This window comes from Emydura macquarii, unplaced genomic scaffold (genome assembly GCF_026122565.2).
Source record: "Emydura macquarii macquarii isolate MOO-44397 ecotype Brisbane River unplaced genomic scaffold, CSIRO-AGI_Emac_v2 contig_2422, whole genome shotgun sequence".
Taxonomy (NCBI): Eukaryota; Metazoa; Chordata; order Testudines; family Chelidae; genus Emydura; species Emydura macquarii.
In genome coordinates this window covers 15,429,080-15,443,519 of record NW_027132559.1, presented here as the reverse complement: position 1 = coordinate 15,443,519, position 14,440 = coordinate 15,429,080, and the positions used below count along the sequence as shown (strand labels likewise).

Sequence of the window (14,440 nt, the reverse complement as noted above, 5' to 3'; positions counted from 1 at the left end):
GGGTCTAGTAACAGTTCTTGTTGCTTTGTCATAAATTTGTCTGTTTTACTAACTGCTGCTGTCACTTTGTTAGGGAGAATGTGTAAAGAAGAGGCATGTAAAAAAAATTGTCTGCGCAAAACTGTTACCGAAAAATTATAATACTACAGTCTTCAAAGAAGAATGAGGGAGAGAAGTTGCCTAGTATTATATATGTGACAGAATAAGGCCACACTGAACCTGTCAGGTCATGAGGTGCATTGGGGAAGATGCAGAAGGACATCATCCTGACAGGAGGTCGTGGGGCAGGTATCCTACCTCCAGGACCATGACTACTGCTACAAGAGTTCAAGGTGCATTCCCAGCTCTATTGGCTGGTGTGGCAGGGAAGTGGGTTCATAGCCCCATTGTTTCCCTGTCTAATCTGAGGAATTCTAGCATCATCTTTGTACTGTCTTGACTACATACAGCACCTGGCCAACTCTCCTCAAGTCAGTGAGGGGTGAGGGCACGCTAAACCTCTCCATGGTTCTTGACACCTCATAGCTAGTGGGCCTGATTCTATGTGGGCTGGAATTATGGGTGGTCCTTGATTAGGGACAGATGCATGGGGTGGGGGGCAGCTCATAGTATAGACAATAAATTATGCAAACAGCGAAGTACAAAAGATTAATGGACAGATACTGTCGACAATTATGGAGAAGATAGCCCATAATTATTGTATATCATTATGACTTTCATTATTTCTATTACAGCAGTGCCTAGTGGCCTCACTGAGATCAGCAAAACCATATAGGTTCACATGATGAGAGTACCTGCCACAAAGAGCTTCCAGACTAATTAGACAAACAAAGGAAGTTATTATATTATCACCCTTTTGACAGTTGATGAGAGAAGGCAAATTAACTTGCCTAAGGTCACACAGGGAGTCTGTGGCAGAGTCGGGATTTGAACTCAGGTCTCTTGAGTCCCAGATCAGTACTTTAACCACAAGTATCATTTATTACAGTCCAACCTACTGTATATTTGCACAGTGAGCACTGTAATATTTTACCAAAGTGTCTTTGAATCTTCCAGAAATTTGGAAATGGCCACATATCCCTGCTATCCAGCACTTGGACCAGAGGACAGTGAAAAGGAGACAGACAAAGTGAAGAGCTGATACTCACTGACAGGTGCACACAGCAAGCGTCACAGAGGCAGCGCTACAATTGCTTAAGGGACAACAGTGATATTTTTGGGTCTTGGACCCCTTGTTTCTTTATTAGAGCCCAGAGAGGTCAAGGACAAGGTAGGTCTCACCCAGTCAGAATCCACTGTTAACCTCACAATACCTGTTCCACAAGGCTCTTTAATTCTGTGAAACAAATTCAACTGAGGAGGAACAATTTCTTCTTGGATTCAGAGCTTCCTAAAATGAGAAAGTGGAGAGGAACAAAAGGTGGATTTGATTGGACAATTCCACTGTCACTGAGACAGCACAGGATGACTCTGGGGACTTTTGGCTGCATGGAGAATGCAGCCCTGAGCCCATAATAAACACAGATCTGAGGGTGTTTTTAGCATGTGTTCCAGAGGGGTAGCCATGTTAGTCTGTATACAGCAAAAACAACGAGAGTCCTGTAGCACTTTAAAGACTAACAAATTTAATTTCTGCAGGCATAAGCTTTCGTGGGCTGCAACCCACTTTCTCAGATGCAAGAAATAGAAATCAGATAGAGGGTATATATATACATCCAAGGGTAAGGAACAACAATGGGGAGGGTAGGTGTTAGCAAAGTCCAGTCAGTTAGAGTAGATGAGGCCTGTTCACAACCATTGATTAGAAGGTGAGAATGTGTGAACAGTGAAATTACTTCTTGTAATGAGATAATGAGATAATGTAATGAGTGGGTTGCAGCCCATGAAAGCTTATGCCTACAGACATTAAATTTGTTAGTCTTTAAAGTACTACAGGACTCTCGTTGTTTTTGCTGTATACAGACTAACCCGGCTACCCCTCTGGAACTTTTCACCATGGAAGGCACTGAATTTTGCCGTATGAAATGGAAATCTACCAACTTCATGAAAAAACTTGCACAGATAAAGACAGACATCGTCTTCCTCTCCAAGTGTAAACAAATGGACATCGTACCAAATGGACTGAAAGTGAAAAATCCCTTACGATCGACATATTATACAGACTATGGTGAGAGATTGTGTCGCACACTCTCAAAAAAACTACGGAACCACCTGATCAGCATTCTGTACAGCAAACAGGAGAAGATCAAGAAAGAACTCTCAATGCTGGATAATCTCATGAAAGGCCAAACTTCCACAGAATGGGCCATTTACAACACTAACTTTGCTTTTCTACAGAGGAAAAAGGATTCTAAACTATCAAAACTCCTATATGCCACAAGAGACCACAACTGTGATACCCTTGACTCATCCAACAATATTGTAAATCTATCCAGCTATACACTTAACCCAGCAGAAGAGTCTGTCTTATCTCGGGGACTCTCTTTCTGCCCCACAACCCCCACACACATGATACAATGCTGCGGTGACCTGAAATCCTACTTTCTCCGTCTCTGACTCAAGGAATATTTCCACCACCGCACTGAACAACACACTAACCCACAGATACCTTCCTACCAACGCTACAAGAAGAAGAATTCTGCATGGACTCTTCCTGACAGTCGAAACAACAGACTAGACTTTTACATAGAGTGTTTCCGCTGACGTGCACAAGCTGAGATTGTTGACAAGCAACATCGCTTGCCCCATAACCTCAGCCATGCAGAATGCAACGCCATCCACAACCTCAATAACAACTCTGACATTATAATGAAAGAGGCAGACAAAGGAGGTGCTGTAGTTATCATGAATAGGTCGGATTATGAACAGGAGACTGCCAGACAACTCTCCAAAACCACATTCTACAAGCCACTACCGTCCAATCCCACTGAGGAATACCAAAAGAAACTACATCTACTTAAGAAACTCCCTAAAGAAACACAGGAACAAATCTACACAGACACACCCCCTGAGCCGTGACTAGGTTTATTCTATCTGCTACCCAAAATCCACAAACCTGGGAATCCTGGACGCCCCATCATCTCGGGCATTGGCACTCTCACAGCAGGACTGTCAGGCTATGTGGACTTTCTTCTCAGGCCCTATGCCACCAGCACTCCTAGCTATCTTTGTGATACGGTTATTTGGGTAACATTAATGTTACCCAAATAACAATACCACTGACTTCCTGAGAAAACTACAATCAATCGGTGATCTCCCAGAAAACACCATCCTAGCCACTATGGATGTAGAAGCTCTCTAAACCAACATTCCAAAGATGGACTACAAGCCATCAGGAACTTTTTCCCTGATGATGATATGGAACACCTGGTAGCTGAACTTTGTGACTTTGTCCTGACCCACAACTACTTCAGATTTGGAGACAATCTATACCTTCAAGTCAGTGGCACAGCTATGGGCACCCGCATGGCCCCACAGTATGCCAACATTTTTATGGCTGACCTAGAACAATGCTTCCTTAAACTCGTCCCCAAGCACCTTTCATTTACCTATGCTACACTGATGACATTTTCATCATCTGGACCCATGGGAAAGAGTCTCTCGAAGAATTCCACTGGGATTTCAATAATTTCCACCCCACCATGAGCCTCAGCCTGGACCAGTCCACACAAGAAATCCACTTCCTGGACACTACAATACAAATAAAGGATGGTCACATTAATACCACCCTATACCGAAAACCAACTGACCACAATACATATCTTCATGCCTCCAGCTTCCACCCTGGACACATTACACGATCCATTGTCTATAGCCAAGCCCTAAGATACAACCGGATTTGCTCCGATCCCTCAGACAGAGACAAACACCTACAGGATCTCCATAAAACATTCTTAAAACTACAATACCCACCTGGAGAGGTGAAGAAACAAATTGACAGAGCCAGACGGGTACCCAGAAGTCACCTACTACCAAAAGACAGACCCAACAAAGAAAACAACAGAACACCACTGGCCATCACCTACAGCCCCCAGCTAAAATCTCTCCAACACTTCATTAAGGATCTACAATCTATCCTAGCAGATGATCCCTCACTCGCTCAAGCCATGGCAGGCAGACCTATCCTTGCTTACAGACAGGCCCCCAACCTGAAGCAAATGCTCACAAGCAACCATACACCATACAACAAGAACACTAACCCAGAAACCTATCACTGCAACAAACCCCATTGCCAGCTCTGCCCACACATCGACTCTAGTGACAGCATCACAGGTCCTAACCACATCAGCCACACCATAAGGAGTTCATTCACCTGCACATCTACTAATGTGATATATGCCATCATGTGCCAGCAATGCCCCTCTGCCATATACATTGGCCAAACTGGACTGTCACTACGCAAAAGAATAAATAGACACAAATGAGACATAAAAATGGTAACATCCATAAACCAGTTGAAGAGCACTTCAATCTCCCAGGACACTCTGTAGCTGACTTGAAAGTTGCCATACTTCTACAAAAAAACTTCAAAAACAGACTTCAGCAAGAAACTGCAGAGCTGGAACTCATATGCAAACTTAACATAACCAAACTGGGTCTGAATAGGGACTTGGAATGGTTATCTCATTACAAGAAGTAATTGTCACTGTTCACACATTCTTACCTTCAATGATAGTGAATAGGCCTCAACTACTCTAACTGAATGGACTTTGCTAACACTTACCCTCCTGTACGAAGGCGCTGTGGCCTCCCCCGGAGTCTGCACCTGAGGAAGGGCCGCAACGACCTGGCTGGACTGAAACAGTCCCAGAAGACAAGTCTGCCCAGCAACAGAAAGGCCGGGTTGTGACAGGGCCGGCAGAGCAACCAAAAGGCCAGGCAGGGATAGGACCACCCGGCCAGCCCAATCAGCGACAGCAGGGTGGAGTCCCTATAGGAAGGGGCAGTATAAAAGACAGGCCCCAGAGCTTAGTAGAGAGGAGACTGCTGTTGGAGGCAGATGTGCTGCCCCACTGGCTGAGGCCTCGGACAGATTGGAGCTGAACTGATACCAGGGACGCTCGCCTCCCAGAGTGGAAACCCCAACCATCCTCCGATCCTTCCTCAGGACCCAGAGCCTGGGTAGGGCCTCCGTGCCCTGGCTGGACCAGGCTACCAGACCCCAGTGACTGGACCGGGCTCCCAGATCCCAGTGACAACCCGGATGGGAGATACCCCCTGAGGCCGGACAGGACCTGGAGGAGCTGCCCAAAGCTGAGACCCCAGAAGCCGAACAGGACCTGGAGGAGCTGCCTGATGCCAAAGCCTCCCAGGAGCCCAGTGACCTGGAGGAGCTGCCCGTCACCGAGGAGCTCCCCGCCCTGCCACCAGTGGACGAGGAGAGACTGGCGGGCCTACCACGGACCCAGTACCACAGCGACCCCGAGGACCCTGATGAGACAGGTACCTGGGGATACGGGGAGGAAGTGGCCCAGGGACAGCCATAGACAGTGGCTGAGTCTGGGACAAGGACCCCATTGGCGTGTTGCGGCGGGAGCCCCACCGACTCAGTGGCAACACCTTTGCCACTGCTAGGGCCCTGGGCTGGGATGCAGTGGAGACAGGTGGGCCTGCGTCCCCCTCCCCCTTTCCCTAGCAACCCTGGAAGAGCCTACTCCTCCCTACTGCTATAGCTATCGGATCCCTACCGCTATAGCTAGCGGATGCCTGAGGGCCGGGCCATTGAACTGCTTGCTGGCCCGCCTTGCCTGAGGGCCGGGGCCACAGGCTACTCGCTGACCCGCCCTGCCTAGGGGTCAGGGCCCTAAACTGCTTGCTTGCCTCAACTGGCCTCTGGGCCCGAGGCAATAGACTGCATCCGTGCCTCACCCCACCGGGAGGTGGAAGGCTAAAGACCATGGGACTGCCAGCCCTGTCCGAGGGCCAGGGCTAAGACCTGGGCACAAAAGCTAACTGTTCTCCATTTAGGAAGGCGCTGTGGCCTCTCCCAAAGTCTGGACCCGAGGAAGGACCACAGCAACCCGGCCGGATAGGACGGATGTTCAACACTTCCCCATTGTTGTTCCTTACCCTTGGATGTGTGTATATATATACACCCCCTATCTGATTTCTATTTCTTGCATCTGAAGTGGGTTGCAGCCCACGAAAGCTTATGCCTACAGAAATTAAATTTGTTAGTCTTTAAAGTGCTACAGGATTCTCGTTTTTTTTAGTATGTGTGTTTGAGTAGGAGTATTCGGAATGCAACACAACATCTCCACTATCAGTTCAGGATCACTTTAATCAGGACTGCAATTTGCATGTGGAAAAGCACTGAGGACCAGATCCTCAAAGGTATTCAGGTGCCTAACGCCCACTGATTTGAAGGCACCTAAATACCTTTAAGGATCTGGGTCAGTCTGAGTCCTTCATTTTGCTTCACTGTCAGGCAAAACCTGCTCCACTGGTGTGAAAGATCCAGTAAGCTGTAGTTCCAGTGCAGCTCCCTGAACACAGAGGGGCAGCCTGTAGGAGGTAGGGGGTGGCTAAATGATCGTAAAGATATTTCACCAAACACTGTGAAATCCTTTTCATTCCGCAGGTTTCCAAAAAGAACTTTTTTTGGTTTATTTAGTCTTTTAAGCAAAAATGTTTATTGGCTTTGAAATTCCACCTTCCCTTCCCCCCAAGTTTTCCTTTTTCCATTTTGCTTCTGAGAAAGGGAGAAAAGAGGAGGGAGGGGAATGAAAAGCGCCAAAAGTTCTTTTTTAGATTTAATAAAAAATGGCAATTTTTAAAAAAGTAAAAAAATCTTAATGGGGGGGAGGGGAAGGGTCATTTTTCAATGGGAAAAAATGTTAATTTGAAATGTGCTGCCCAGCTGTAGTGAAGACCCTGCCCAGCCATGTGTATCCCTGGTATAGCATGCTATTTGGGGGGGCCCCCTGGACACATGCTCTTAGGGGACTTCTTCCACTGTAGCGGCTTAATGTGTGTGGAGAGAGAACCATGCAGATCCGCTGGCCATTCCCTTGTGCAGGGTGGGACACAGCAGATGAAGGGACTACGGCAATCCAGACTGCACTGGCCATATGGGGAGAAGTCCTTCCATCCCCATCCCCCAGCACATAGAACCCTCCATGCCCTAAAAATTTGGCCTGACAACTGGGTTCCCCTTGCCACCGATGGATGTGGGCAGTCTTGCCTAGTGGTTGGAGCAGGTGCTGGTAGCTAGGGATAATAGCCCAAGGTGAGAACTAGAGTTGGGGTACATCTATACAGCAAAGAAAACCCCGTGACGGGCCCTTGCCTGCTGACTCGGGCTCAGGGGGCTGTTTCTTTGCTGTGCAGGACTTCCAACATAGGCTGGAGCCGAGCTCTAGGACCACCTTGCTCGGTCCTACAGCCCTGATACCAGCTCGAGCCCAGACATTTACACAGCAATGAAAGAGCCAGAGCTAGGCATAAGCAGACTAAGCCATTGCTTAGGGCCCCATGCAGCTCAAGGGGGCCCTATATTCGCTTTCTATTATGTATTATGTGTGGGGGGGCTCCCAAAAATATTCCTGCTTAGGGCCCCCAATGGGCTAGCACTGTCTAAACAGCCCTGCAGCCTGAGCCCTGCAAAGCTGAGTCAGCTGGCATGGGCCAGTTGCAGGTGTCTAGTTGCTGTGTAGACATCCTTAGAGGTCTGATGTCAGCACCAAAGTCAGACGTCTGAGCCAAGGCTCATAGCTGGGTTGCCTGGAGCGGGGCAGGGACATACTAGCACAGAAGCTGCTTCACCCATGGGTAAATGCTTTAAGCCAATGGTTCTCAACCAGAGGTACGCATACTCCTGGGTCTTCCAGTGAGCCTGTCAACTCATCTAAACATTTGCCTCATTTTTCAATAGGCTACATAACAAGCACTAGCAAAGTCAGTACAAACTGAAATTTCATGCAGACAATACCGGTAATTTGTTTGTACTGCTCTATATAGTATATTATATGGTAACGTAATGTGCATATACGCACTGTATTAGATGTGTATTTTATGTCATTTACTTGATGTGTGCAAGCATGTTAATGAGGTTGAAGCTGTCATGGTGTGTAGGTAGTTGTGATGTAAAAATGGATAGTTTTTAAAACAAGGAGCTGGAAGTGACGGTAGTGGCGACAGTGAAAATTATAAGAAATTGAAAATGACTGGGAAAAAAAAAACCATCATCAGTTCTGCGAGGAATATATGGCTTTTGGATTCACACCTACAAATAGCGATCCGCCTCAAGCTTTGTTTCCTTTGCAGAGAAACGCTACTAAATAACAGTATGAAGCCGGTGCGTTTGCAACGACATTTGAAGACAAAACCCCCTATGCATGTGGGTAAGCCAGTAGAATTTTTTCAAAGAAAGCTTTCTGAATTGAAGACTTGCCAGTTTAAAATGAAAAAAAAGCTTTCATAAGCACTATTCCATCTGCAAGTGAGTTGAGACTTGGAGGTACACAAGACAAATCAGACTCCTGAAAGGAGTACAGTAGTCTGGAAAAGTTGAGTGCCACTGCTTTAAGCAGCTAGTGAACTGCTGCTGCTGTTCTGACTCTTGACTCTTCCAACCAACGAGGTAGTTTAGCCTATCAGGCGTCTTACTACTACTACAGGCCAGCTTGCACTCATCAGGTTGCCTGAAGACTGGCTCTGCTGTAGGCCCTGAGTCCTGACATCACTATGCCTGGTCACTTTTGGTTCCTAACGAGTTAACTCGCTGGCACTTCCTGAAGAGCAGCTTGGTAACAATTAGTGATTGGATTGCTTGATTCAGGCACTGGTTCCTTCCCATTTTACCTTTAGAAGGCAGGAGTTTCTTGGCTGCTAGTCAAATGATTGCTTAGGAGGGTGCATCCAAAAGGTTCTTTCTTATTGAATCCCAGTGAGCAGGAATTCAATGAGGTTACACATACAGCAGAAAATAATGCAGTTCTAATAATTTATTGCAAATGGTGAAACAGTGTGGGAAAGACTATGATGTCCAGGAACCCCGCCCAACAAAGTTTCCAGTTGAGACTAGGATTAACTTGCTTTCACTATTGCTTTTGCTTGTCTAATACCTTGAATACTGACTGTATTGTGACATCAAAAGACTAGGATCACTTGTCCCCTCACTGCTTTAAGGTAAGTAAGGTATAATGGCATCTGCTTTCTAAAGACACTTGTCCAGTCAGTATTATCAGACTCTTCAATTTGTGTACTGTGATCGCTATTTTGTACTCTCTTACAGAACATACCTTACAATCTGTTCAAATCTAACCGGACTAACTAATAAGAAAACAAAAGAACTAAAGGGTAACTGGGTGTGGTGCCAACCTTTGCTCATGCTTTGTTTGTTTGCGGTTGTTAGGAAGCAGGCTGAACCATTTATCTTGTTCAGTGAAAAACCATACACTAATATTTAATTGTTGTCACAAGGAAATGGGTATGTTCTTATAGGCGCCGTTTTGGTTATGGAAAGGTAGTAGTCACTTGGCATGTAATCTGCATTTCATTTGTGGGGCTGTGGCTGGAATCTTTAAGTTGTCCATCAAATGAAGCTGTCAGTGTTCTTTGTTAATATTTCAGGATTAATACTAATTATTATTATATTGCCCTGGATAACTGGAAACCTCTAATACAGCAATGCACATATAGCAGGCAGGACAACTATTCCCCACATTTTATATTTTGATCATTGATTCATTTTTTTTAAAAAAAATTCTTCCTAATATGTTCACTTATATTTTTTTCAGGGGGAGGGACAAATGTTACTAATGACAAACATTTTTATTAGGCAGGGGTAATCTAAAACAATGCCTAATCAAGAACAGGAGCGACAAGGTGGGTGAGGTAATATGTTTTATTGGACCAACTTCTGTTGGTGAAAGAGACAAGCTTTTGAACTATACTGCCAGGGAGCTGATGCTGGGCCTGATCCTGCACCGCCCCATATTTGCACCCCACCCTTCTGGCTCTGTGCCCGAGGCAGGTGTCTCCCTCACCCTGCCCTAATTACAGACCTAAGGATGTCACGTGCTCTGCAGCTGTGTGCTCACTGGGCTGCAAGCGGGCCATGGGTTGAGAACCACTGGTCTAGACAGAAGTCAGGCTTGAGAACCAAGAGGCAGCTGTGTTAAGCACAAGCGGTGGGGAAGCAGCACAAGGGGGCTTGGACTTAAGAAGCAGCCTGGGGAAACAGTAGCACATCTGAACAATCAGACTTAGCTGCTTAATACAGGGAAGAGAGTGGGGTTTGGTTTTCCGTACAAGTCTCTGAGAAAGGGGCATGCAAGCCAGCAGAAGGAATGCTAAGCCCAGGGTGGGGTTGAAGACCGACACTGAAGGATGGGTGGAGGAAAGCCCAAGAAGGGGGCTGAAGGCTCTCTTGTGTTGGGATGTCATGTGACATTTCAGTTTGGATCTTTTGTTATCCTGGAAAGGGGCTGAACTTTGAGACTCGTCTGGGGGCTAAGCCACAGAAGACCTGGTGAGAGGCAGGTGGCTTGCAGGAGGTGCTAGAGACAAGGGCTCCTTGCAGTATTGTACCCTGACACAAGGGGGTGCAATAGCTGCTGAGTACGCCACCTTACATTACCAGCAAATGTAAAACCATGCTGGTCTCTTTTCTTTCAGATCTGGGTAATACTACAGAGGCAAGAAAGAAAAATGTATCCTGCCCTTGCCTATTGTGTAGTCAAGATAGTTGGAGGGTGGGAATGCATGTGGTCTAGATTTTAAAGTATTGTAGAATTAAATTAAATTTACCGACCATGTGGATTCACACAGCTAATAAGTCTTTGCTGGCTTAGTCTTTATTAATCAAATGTTCTTTTTTTGAAGATATTTATATATTTCACTCAGTATTACACCATTTGCTGTATAGAAGGAAGAGAGACAAAAATCAGAGAGATGTGAGAATGAGAGAGATTAGTTTATCTAAATCATCACCTGGATAATTTCAGTTAGGTATATCCACATTTTTTTTTTATAATTACTACAGCAAATTAGCATACGTTTGGGACCTGTGGACATGCTACAGTCTCTTTAAAGAGCAAGTAAATATGCAGTGAGAATAATAATGTTAGTTCATGCACAAATTTGCTGGGGTCAACACAATCGCTTCTTCCAAGAAAAGCATTTATTACTAACTTCAAAATGGATCTTATAGAGTTAGGGGTTTGATTCAAAGAATTATTTCTGAAAGACATTGAATTAAATTACACAGTGTAGAGAGGCAGCTGCTTCTCCCAAGATCACGGAAATTGCAGACAAATTGAAGCTTATAAAGGTTTGACCAGAATAGATTATATGGTCCCTTGACATGTCCTTTATTAATAAACCAAGACTGACAGACTACAAAATCCTGTTTCATGTTAGCCTGTTGTGCTTTGACATTTTCCTGCTTTATTCCAGGTATTACTAAGTACATGAGGTCTGGGCTGGAACATGCCCCTATCCCACTGATAGAAAGATTAATGAGCATTTCCACACTTGGGCAGCGACATGTCCGTGACCCTGCAGAACACTCCCCGCCTGGAGAAGGGGAGCTTAAAAAAGTGAAACTTGCCAAGGAGAGGGGGAAGTTTGCCCAGGAAGTGAGGCTGCTAGGAACTGCTAATGAGCTCCAGGAGCAAGGGGAGTCTAGCTGGCGGCAGTGGCTAGCCTTTCCTTCCCCTGCCCTCCTTGTTTAGGGAGACTGACACTACAAACCTGATATGGGGAAGGAGCCCAGCCAGTGCCCTGTGGCATGCAGCCAGGGGCTAGAAGTCATTGGACTCAGAAAGGACCCCAGGAGTTAAATGAACTCCTGCCAGGGACAGAGAGATTGCCCAGGAGTGGGGGCTCCTGTATGGGACAAAGGGGTAAGAGACCCACTAGGTATGTCGACAATGCCATTAAAAAACCTGTGGCGCCAAGTCTCAAAGCCCAGGTCATGGGCTAAATATAGCAGTGTAGTCACTCGAGCTGGAGCCCAGGATCTAACCCAAACATCTACACTGCTGTCTTTAGCCCCATGAGGCAGAGTCAACTGACCTGGATCAGCTGTAGCCATGCTGTGGCTCTTCTATTGCAGTGTAGACATACCCAAAGAGACTACACTGAGACCAGGCTGAGAGTCAGCCGACTACAGGTCAAGAAGATGGTCAGCAATGGTCTAGATACCATGGCCCACCACAGTAGCATTTCATTTCAGAAAGGGGAACTACACAAAAATGAGGACGTTAGTTAAACAGAAATAAAAAGGTACAGTGCCAAAAGTGAAATCTCTGCAAGCTGCATGGAACATTTTAAAGATACCATAATAGACGCTCAATTTAAATGTATACCCCAAATTAAAAAACATAGTAAGAGGGCCAAAAAGCAAAAGAAGCAGTTAGAGGCATAAAAGCATTCTTTAAAAAGTGGAAGTTAAATCCTATTGAGGAAAAAAGAAAAGAGCATAAACCCTTGCAAGTGACGTTTAAAAATATAATTAGGAAGGCCAAAAAAGAATTTGAAGAGCAACTAGCCAAAGACTGAGAAAATAACACCAAAAAAAATGTTAAGTACATCAGAAGCAGGAAGCCGCTAAACAACCAGAGGACCACTGGACAATCGAGATGCTAAAGGAGCACTCAAAGAAGAGAAGACTATTGCAGAGAAACTAAATGAATTCTTTGCATTGGTCTTCATGGCTGAGTATGTGAGGGAGATTCCCAAACCTTTGCCATTCTCTTTAGGTGACAAATCTGAAGAACTGTCCCAGGTTGAGGTATCATTAAAGGACGTTTTGGAACAAATTGATAAATTAAACAGTAATAAGTCACCAGGATCAGACGGTATCCATCCAAGAGTTCTGAAGGAACTTAAACATGAAATTGCAGAACTACTAACTGTGGTATGTAACCTAACATTTAAATCAGCTTCTGTACCAGATGACTGGAGGATAGCTAATGTGATGCTATTTTTAAGAGAGGCTCCAGAGGTGATCCCAGCACTTACAAGTTGGTAAGCCTAATTTCAGTACCAGGCAAATTGGTTGAAACTATAGTAAAGAACAGAACTATCAGACACATAGGTAAACATGATTTGTTGGGGAAGAATCAACATGCTTTTTGTAAAGGGAAATCATGCCTCACTAATCTACTAGAATTCTTTGAAGGGGTCAACAAGCACATGGACAAAGGTGATTGAGTGGATATAATATACTTAGATTTTTGGAAAGCCTCTGACAAGGTCCTTTACCAAAGGCTCTTAAGCAAAGTAAGCTGTCATGGGATAAGAGGGAAGGTCCCCTTCTGAATTAGTAACTGGTTAAAGGATAGGAAACAAAGGGTAGGAATAAATGGTCAGTTTTCAGAATGGAGAGAGGAAAATAGTGGTGTCCCCCAGAGCTGGGAATGGCTGACAGGATGGATTACTTAATGATTACTGTTCTATTCATTCCCTCTGAAGCACCTGATGATATTGGCCAGTGTTGGAAGACAGGATACTGGGCTAGATGGACCACTGGTCTGACCCAGTATGGCCATTCTCATGTTCTTATGATATGTCTGTACTGGGAGCAGTATTCTTCAACGTATTCATAAATGATCTGGAAAAAGGGGTAAACAGTGAGGTGGCAAAATTTGCAGATGATAGAAAACTACTCAAGATAGTTAAATCCAAAGCAGACTGTGAAGAGTTACAAAGGGATCTCACAAAACTGAGCGACTGGGGAACAAAATGGCCGATGAAATTCAATGATACATGCAAAGTAATGCACACTGGAAAACATAATCCCAATTATACATATAAATTGATGGGGTCTAAATTAGCTGTTACAACTCAAGAAAGAAATCTTGGAGTCATTGTGGATAATTCTCTGAAAGCATCCACTCAATGTGCAGCGGCAGTCAAAAAAGCTAAAAGAATGTTGGGAATCATTAGGAAAGGAATAGATAATAAGATAGAAAATATCATATCGTCTCTTTATAAATCCATGGTATGCCCACATCTTGAATACTGCATGCAGATCTGGTCACTCCATTTCAAAAAAGATACATTGAGATTGGAAAAGGTGCAGAAAAGGGCAACAAAAATTATTAGGGGCATGGAAAAGCTTCCAGATGAGAAGATATTAATAAGACTGGGACTTTTCAGCTTGGAAAAGAGACAACTAAGGGGACATATGATAGAGGTCTATAAAATCATGACTGATGTGGATAAAATAAATATGGAAGTGTTATTTAATCCTTTTTATAACACAAGAACTAAGGGTCACCAAATGAAATCAATAAGCAACAGGTTTAAAACAAACGAAAGGAAGTATTTCCTCACACAATACACAGTCATCCTGTGAAACTCTTTGCCCAAGGGTATTGTGAAGGCCAACACTATAACAGGGTTCAAAAAAGAACCAGATAAGTTCATGGAGGATAGGTCCATCATTGGCTATTAGCTAGGATGAGCAGGGATGCAAAATCATGCTCTG

The 14,440-nt window shown here is 44.8% G+C and overlaps 1 protein-coding gene across 1 annotated transcript in view; it reads left to right on the top strand.

The window, feature by feature from the left end:
• The first annotated feature begins 8,897 nt into the window (after positions 1 to 8,897).
• The window catches only part of WIPF3 (WAS/WASL interacting protein family member 3), an 82,310-nt gene continuing 76,767 nt past the window's right edge, over positions 8,898 to 14,440 (top strand). Inside the window, exon 1 of the mRNA XM_067561980.1 lies at positions 8,898 to 9,129. The gene's annotated coding sequence lies outside the window, so the exon portion shown is untranslated. The remainder of the gene's footprint in view (positions 9,130 to 14,440) is intronic.